This window comes from Tachypleus tridentatus, chromosome 10, assembly GCF_004210375.1.
Source record: "Tachypleus tridentatus isolate NWPU-2018 chromosome 10, ASM421037v1, whole genome shotgun sequence".
Classification (NCBI taxonomy): domain Eukaryota; kingdom Metazoa; phylum Arthropoda; class Merostomata; order Xiphosura; family Limulidae; genus Tachypleus; species Tachypleus tridentatus.
In genome coordinates, this window is record NC_134834.1 from 24,921,541 (window position 1) to 24,930,667 (window position 9,127).

Sequence of the window (9,127 nt, forward strand, 5' to 3'; positions counted from 1 at the left end):
AAGCAATGGTAAAATATTTTAATATTTTTTTATCATCTGCATGATCACCCATTCAAGCAACATGAATAAAACTGTCACAATTTTTAAATAAAAACACTAATACTGTTATTAGTGATAAAACATGTTTTCATTAGTTATCAATTTGACTTGCACATGATTAATGAAGGATAACTTCATGTTATAAAAAGAGACATAGCCATTAGCCATCTGCAAAGTGGGAAATACCCAAACTGTCTCTTAAAAAAAAAAAAGAGTAAAGATTTTGCCAAAATACTTTTTTTATTTAATCTGGAAAATATTTCCTTTGCAAAATATGCAAATGGAAAACAACATATATCTATCATAATAAATAAATGGTAAATTAAAAATTACTTTCCAAAAATCCAAATTTTCTAGCTGAAAGTATAAAAAGTTTAAGAAATCTAGTAAGTTCTCAAGAGTATAAACTGGAAAGCTGCTTTTTTCTTTCATAAATACATATTTTTTTGCTTGACATTTGTACAACCACACATGGACAAATGCTGGTAAGAACACTGTACTAACTGACTAGTCAAATATAATTTATGAGCTCACAGATTTAAGTAATCTGTGAATACCAATACTTTCCCAGCTCTAAACAACGGTAGTACAGTGTCCCACTGCTAGCCCACATAGTGTTATGTTGGATACAGTTTTTGTTATTATTTTTAATTGGCACCAATAGGGTTCTCTTCCACTGCAAACTCACTGCATATAGCTATTAGGTTGAGGAATAATTCGTGAGCGTTTTTAAACAATTTCATTCAAGCATTACATGCAAGACTATACAATACTTCAATGCATGAACACATTACACCCAAAACATTTATTATGATACTTTATTTCATGTAATACCTAGGTATATAGTATGCATTGTTCTAAACGAAATTGCAAGAAATTAAATGCGAAAAGCAGATGGTGTCGAAAATGCTCGATTTTGTCCACTTGACAGTCCATTTAACGAGCTGAAAATGAAAGCAAAAATTAAAGACATATGAAAATCAAACACACCATCTATTAGAGCAAACAATTATCTACCAAATGACGAAATATTTTGCGAAAGTGTTTCATTTATGAATATATTTGTTTAACTTGAGAAAACGCTCACGAATTATTCCTCAACCCAATATATAAATACTGCACATAGCAACAAACAAGTGTGTACATAAACAATGTGCTTTTACTTAAAGCATGAAAAACATTGTTATTGTTCGACATAATATAATTTTAAACTACTTGTATTTTATTTCATTTATGTGGATTACCTATAAATTAAAAAGGGTTTCAATCTAATATAAACTAGAAGTTTATCTTTATCAATAAATTACAAAAATTACTATTTTGAAAGGTTTATTCAGTCAGGTGTTAAAATCTACCCTCTGTTACAGCCCCAGCAATAATTAACTTTTAGCTTTTCTAAGAACATTAGAAAACAAAATTAAGTTATTAAAATCTCCAACAAATAAAAACCTTTTATTTCTTAAAAAAACATACACATACTTTACGTTCAAAAGGTACAAAGTCATAAATATATCAAATATATTTGTAGAAGCTACATAATCTGTAGAAAGTTCATTTGCAAGCTTAAAATGTTTTCATTCAGTTTTTTTTAACAGTAAAATAAACCTTAGATAAAAAAGATAAATATATTCAATTCACTTTGGTGTGAAAGTAAATTTATAACACAGCATTTCAAAATATTTCTTATTATTAATAAAGTTCCAGTAAATACCCTTATATCATAGTTTTCCCATTTGAAATACAGCTCTATTTCATTTTGAAAGCTCCTGACATTAAAATATGAACAATTAATTTCTGGAACTAGCATTCACCTTTAACATTTACATATCTTTAAAACTACTACTCAACCTGTGCTTCCAATATCTTTATTCAAATTTTCTTGTTGTCCTAGCTATCCTACTAATTTCCTCAGCATTACACAAGTTTTAAACTGTTTTAACTCTTATTATGACCAGTGATCACCTTTTCAGTAACGCTTACACACTAGCATATCAAATTTCAAAATGTACATAAAATAACTGTTATAAATATTTCAAATTAAAATGTTTCAAGTTTGATTTCTGCACAGCTTTTAATGATATTGTCTACAAACAATCACCCTTTTTTTTCTTAATTTCTCTGCATGGGATTACATTTAGTCAGAAAATGTCATCCCTAAAAAACACTTATCCATGTTTTGTTTCTCATGTGATTTAGTTTTCTGTCAGTGATTTTACTTTAGTGTCATGTGACAAGTCTTTTAACATGTCAGAGTAAGTGGGTTGTACAGTAATAAGTCTTAGTTTTGAAAACAGATGAAAGACAACTTGATACAAAAGATTCTTGTCTCATCTTGTGTGTGCATTTTTTTTTTATAGCAAAGCCACATTGGGCTATCTGCCGGGTCCAATCTATGTCAGTGTAAAGAAAATAATGTGGAATATGGACTAATTTAGTAGCCCATCTAAGATTCTGCAAAATACAAATGAATTGTCCTTCATCCTTTTCATGATAGGTCATAGGTCAAAGGCCACATCATTACATTTGTTGACTTGCATTCAAAATTTTAGTGAACTAATATTTTATTAAATTTATATCAGTAAGTTGGAATAAAATTGTAGATAATTCAAACTTTAATATTACATGCGTCAATTTCTTAATTTAAAAGTAAATATCAAAAGAATACACCTAAATATAGATTTTAGTGAGTCACATGCTATGTTGAATGCAACACTGTTTGAAATCAGATGACTGTGATATCAAAATACTAAATCTTTAGTTTAATACAAATTAAGAACTCATATTACCAATATTAATAAACTAAAATATAAAATAATCTCATTTTTTTTATTTTGCTGAGATATGGTTCATATACTGAATCAAACACATCCTGCCGTTATCCTTTGTAAACCACAGAAATGTAATAAACTAAACTAATTTCCCCCTATGTTTATTTAACTAAAGTAACTGCCTTACCTGTTTTTAACTTGCAGTCATTATCACTGCTGTTATAACTCACACTCAACCAAAAGAGGCGATATTTTTTATCTTATACATAAATTAATAAAATATGTAAGTTATATATGTAACAGTATGTGATAAATACTATTTATTCACATAAGTTACCAGACTTCAGAATTTTTATTGCACAATTTATTTTACCAAAATGGCCTGGCATGCATATAATTAAACGTACTACAGAATTTAACAGTTTCGTTAAAACGTCACTGCCATAAAAGTTTACAGAAAACTAATTTTGTAAAATTTACAAAATACTAGTGGAAACTCCATGGAAACTAATTTATAATTGTTGAGAAAGTAACAAGCGGAAAGTGTAATAAAAGTGAACAAAGGATGAGAATACAAAGTTCACAACACTATAGAACAAGCCACAAGCATGAGGATTTTTTCTGTTATTGTTTATCTTAGCATCTTTCCATGTTACATGACTGTTTTTAGTTATACAAAGTTCACAACACTTTAGAACAAGCCACAAGCATGAGGATTTTTCTGTTATTGTTTATCTTAGCATCTTTCCATGTTACATGACTGTTTTTAGTTATACATAGTTCACAACACTATAGAACAAGCCACAAGCATGAGGATTTTTTCTGTTATTGTTTATCTTAGCATCTTTCCATGTTACATGACTGTTTTTAGTTATACAAAGTTCACAACACTTTAGAACAAGCCACAAGCATGAGGATTTTTCTGTTATTGTTTATCTTAGCATCTTTCCATGTTACATGACTGTTTTTAGTTATACATAGTTCACAACACTTTAGAACAAGCCACAAGCATGAGGATTTTTTCTGTTATTGTTTATCTTAGCATCTTTCCATGTTACATGACTGTTTTTAGTTATACATAGTTCACAACACTTTAGAACAAGCCACAAGCATGAGGATTTTTTCTGTTATTGTTTATCTTAGCATCTTTCCATGTTACATGACTGTTTTTAGTTATACATAGTTCACAACACTATAGAACAAGCCACAAGCATGAGGATTTTTTCTGTTATTGTTTATCTTAGCATCTTTCCATGTTACATGACTGTTTTTAGTTATACAAAGTTCACAACACTTTAGAACAAGCCACAAGCATGAGGATTTTTTCTGTTATTGTTTATCTTAGCATCTTTCCATGTTACATGACTGTTTTTAGTTATACAAAGTTCACAACACTTTAGAACAAGCCACAAGCATGAGGATTTTTTCTGTTATTGTTTATCTTAGCATCTTTCCATGTTACATGACTGTTTTTAGTTATACATAGTTCACAACACTTTAGAACAAGCCACAAGCATGAGGATTTTTTCTGTTATTGTTTATCTTAGCATCTTTCCATGTTACATGACTGTTTTTAGTTATACAAAGTTCACAACACTTTAGAACAAGCCACAAGCATGAGGATTTTTCTGTTATTGTTTATCTTAGCATCTTTCCATGTTACATGACTGTTTTTAGTTATACAAAGTTCACAACACTTTAGAACAAGCCACAAGCATGAGGATTTTTTCTGTTATTGTTTATCTTAGCATCTTTCTATGTTACATGACTGTTTTTAGAGTTACCAAAATATTCTTCTCATGGAAGTTATCAGATAAAAGTAATAGATGGTTAGTATACTCTAAACAAGGAATTCAGATGATGTGTGTGTTAGCAGAATTATTATTACATAAGTAAAACAGATGTAGAACACCTTAGGTTATTAAAACAATTATTAGAGAGAAATTACATTTATCCAAAAATACAGTCAGAAAAATGCTTCTTATATAAAGAGCTAAGATACAGGTTTGAGTTCTTTTGCTGTTCCACATGTTATACTATTTTCATGGTTCATACAGGGTAATGATGCAGAACCAGTGTCATTTTCAAGGATCTAATTAACATTTTTTAACATAATGTAAACTCCATTAAAATTAAATAATTAATGTTATATTTTATAAAAAAAATGAAGCAATATTTATAAAGTATTCAAATTATTACACATAAAACAAAATGAGAGTAAAAATGAAAAAATGTTACCCTTCCCCCAATGTTTTCTCTGTATACATTTGTATTACACAAAGTAAATATTTTACATCTGATCTAGTAAGCAATTACAATAAGATGTCAACCAGAACATACTGATATTGAACTATCTTGTCACACTTTGGATGTCACCTGATCTAATACAGAAAATGTTTTCATAAGAGAAAAGATAATTATGAAACAGTCTGTTAAATGAAATTACAAATTACCACTTAACTGACCAAACCACTAACAGATTCATCCTTTATGATCCCCTAGGTATGTTTTAATTTTGTCATTTTCAGTTTAAAACAAACACTAAACAAGTTATACAATTTGTTTTTTAAGCACTAGAAATCTACAAAGTGTGTACCAAATTTCATTCAAGTTAGTTAATATTTTATGTGTGAAAAAAATTAGTAATAGTGACACCCTGCAAGCTTAGAAAGGGTTAAATTCTTTACTTCCAAAAACATCATTCTAACTATTTTTGTAGAGCCCACCTTCACCCTGAAATCCATCCCACAAGTTCACCTGTTGCTCTATGTATATTCCTGATAATCTTGGGTATCACCAAATTATTCTACTCACATCTACCTGAAGAAACAAGCCTAAATGGATCACACATGTATTTCCCTCCCTTAACTTCTAAAGGGGGTCATCTCCTATTTTTAATAACTTGTTCTGATTTAAAATTTCTATCATCATTTGTTTTTATATGCACTACAGAAAGAGAATTCTTCTTGATACCAAGAAAATTTTACTTTTTTATAACATGAAAAACTTTCTTTCTGACACAAAAACACAGCTGTCTTTTGTACAAGTATTAAAATTTAAAAGAAATAGTCAGTTGATAATTTGTTTTCAAGTAGGGTCACAGTAAAGTAATAATTCAGGTTTCTACACAATTTGTATTTGTAGTGTCTTTAAAACCCATGAGGTTACATACATCAAACTCTTCCCACTTGAAAAGAAAAAAACAATATTCCTTTTTTAAAAAGTTATATGCATAAGAACTAACACAAAAGAAACATCACTAAACTTTAAGGTTATATTGTGTGGTAATACCTGATTAATCACTCATACTTGACAACTTCCAAAGACTTTGCAACCTGAACTTTTAAAATCAGATTTTTACCATACCATTTCACTTTAAAATTGTGTATTTATAACTTTTTTTTACTATGTGAATTAGTTCCATCCTTAAATCTTGCAATTGTGCCATACCCCTGATACTACAATTTCAATTATTCCAAACCCACTTCAACTTTTAAAGTAAAATGTTAATATAAATTACAAATATAGACCAGAAGCAAAATAAAATGTCCACACTTCAAACTTAACAAGCGCTTATATATACATATATATTTATATGTATGCACCTTAAGAGCCGTCTTAACGGTTAACCCTCGTGTATTCGGATTCATGATCACATTTCGTCACAGATTACGCTTTCACCGTTTCAATGCACAAGTTAGGAGTCGCACAAGCTACATTAGCCAGTTTAGCTGAACGCGCGCCCTCACAGCTCACACATACACACACACTGACAGTACACACTAAGTGTATATAGTAGGTTAGGCTTATATTTTGATCTTTCTTTACCCTAACTAGACTATTATGCTACCTGATCGAGCACTCAAAATTTCATTCTTGGGCACATTATTTCTATAGCTGATTGCTGAAAAACCACAATAAATCACATTTTTTAATGTTTTTATAATTTATTTATATAAAGCAACTTTTGTAAGCGCAGTGAAAGTCAAGTATTTAAGCATCCATGATGGCTGTCCTTGAACGAATTGATACCAGGATACTGTAATAGCTTATAACATTTTAGTGTTTCGATAAAAATAAACAATATTAAAAAATAATAAGACAGTACCCTTCAGTGATGAACGCTGCTGTCTCCAAAAAGCCTTGCGGCACAAGATGGTCCTCGACACACATAATAATTCCAGATTTTGTGTCGAAGAAAAGGACCTGTTAAATATCACTGATTGCGCACCATGGCAAGGACGCCTTGTACGCTAGAAGGTTCAAATTTATCAACGTCATTGGTTGGTTTAAGCCACGTGACCTATACCTTCACAGTTTTGTTAAATAACTTGTAATATTATAGTTTATTCGGAACTCGGACATTGTTAGAATGAATGGTTTTATGTAAATGTTTCATTTAAAACCACTATGTTTCCCGCTAAATAACAAGAAATCCTGTACATACTACTAACACTTCAACGCTACCGTCCTAGCAGTTATGGTTTCCAGATTACAGTGTTGTTTGTGCCCTCAACGCTTTTACGGTCACATGACTTCAAATATTTTGTTGGTTTCTTTACACTACTTGCGTAAACAAATTACCAAGTTTTAGAAAGACCTTCAATTAATTTTTACAAGCAATTCTAATAAGTTATTATAACAAACGTTCTCCTTCTATTGGATATTTTAATTGATCATTGCTATTCCCATCACCAGGCGAAATAAACTTTGAGGGATCGCTTTTATAATTTTCAAGCTATTTACAGTAGAAAAATACCAAAATGTAAATAGGCGTTAATAACTATTAAGTAAGAAATATCTGATTACCAGAGTATAGCCCGTCATAAATGACGGGGCAAGTACTATCACCCACACCACATAGTATACCCTAACCTCGCATTCCATAGCTAATTGATATTAGTAACTTTCGTGAAGCCAAGCTTGACCAAGAATGAGGCAAAAAAAATGCAATCGAGGCAATAGTATGTCAGTAAGTTTATTTATGAGCCAATCAAAATTATGATCATTTATGAAATAAATTCATGGCTTATTCATAGAATAATTATTGGTAAAAATCAGTTATGTAAACATCTTCTAATACACAAAAAAGCCTTTGAGTTTTGGTAACACCACGTTCAAATAATCACTTTTATGTCATATTGCTCGGCAACAACACAACACCACTATATCCTGATATTGTTGTTAGTCTATACGAGGTCTGTTCAAAAAATACGCGGACTGTTTTAATTGCGCGGCTCCAGTTGGTTCCAGGGGAATCCGCTTGGTGTCGCTAGGTTCGCACAGATCAGCTGATTACGACGCCATTTCCCGATTGCAGATATCTTCATTTGTGTATTAGCTACGCGGTTTTAAGTGAAGTGCGATTTTTTCGTTTGGCGGATTTCAGAATGAATGACCTGAAGGAGCAACGACTTGCTGTGAAATTTTGTATTAAACTTGGAAAATCTGCGACTGAAATTTTTGCTATGCTTAACACGGCTTACGGTGATGTTGCTATGAAGCGTATGGCATGTTTCAAGTGGCATGAACGTTTTAAGGATGGTCGGCAGTCCATTGAAGATGATGAGCGTCCTGGACGTCCTTCCACGTCAACTGACGACCAACACGTCGACAAAATCAACACCCTGCTGCGGGCAAATCGACGTCTGACTGTCAGGGAGCTTGCTAAAGAGTGTGGGATATCAGTTGGATCTTGTTACGAGATTTTGACCGAAAAATTGAAGATGCACCGCGTTGCTGCGAAATTTGTGCCTCAGAACTCGTGAGTTTTTGGCCAAACACTCGATCACTGTTCTTCCCCACCCCCCTACTCACCTGACCTTGCTCCTTGCGATATTTTCTTGTTCCCCAAACTCAAAAGACCCTTGAAAGGAAGAATATTTGAGACGATTCCCGAGATTATGGCAAATGCAACGAAGGAGCTGGAGGACATTACAAAAGAAGCGTACCAGGACTGTTTCAATAAGTGGAAACACCGTTGGGATAAGTGTGTGCGTTGGGGAGGAGAGTACTTTGAAGGGGTCCCAGACCTGTAACTTCTAAATAAAGTACATTTTGTTTTATGACGTCAGTCCGCGTATTTTTTGAACAGCCCTCGTATACTGAAAAGTCCCCCGCTAGTACAGCAGTAAGTCTACGGATATACAACGCTAAAATCAGGGGTTTGATTCCCTTCGTGGACTCAGCAGATAGCCCAATGTGGATTTACTATAAGAAAACACATACACACACATATACTGAAAGAATAGAATGTATAGGCAAAAAAACTGGAAAAAAAATTGTTGATTTATTAATTTATGGTCGCTATTGTTTAAATT

The 9,127-nt window shown here is 31.7% G+C and overlaps 1 protein-coding gene across 3 annotated transcripts in view; it reads right to left on the reverse strand.

The window, feature by feature from the left end:
• Positions 1-7,497, reverse strand: part of LOC143228897 (bromodomain-containing protein 3-like) — a 111,032-nt gene extending 103,535 nt beyond the window's left edge. For 2 of the 3 annotated variants that reach the window (XM_076460332.1, XM_076460333.1), the window contains exon 1: positions 6,916-7,315. The gene's annotated coding sequence lies outside the window, so the exon portion shown is untranslated. Of the gene's footprint in view, positions 1-6,915 lie in introns of all 3 variants that reach the window. The other variant, XM_076460334.1, reaches the window with a different exon arrangement.
• Positions 7,498-9,127: the final 1,630 nt, after the last annotated feature.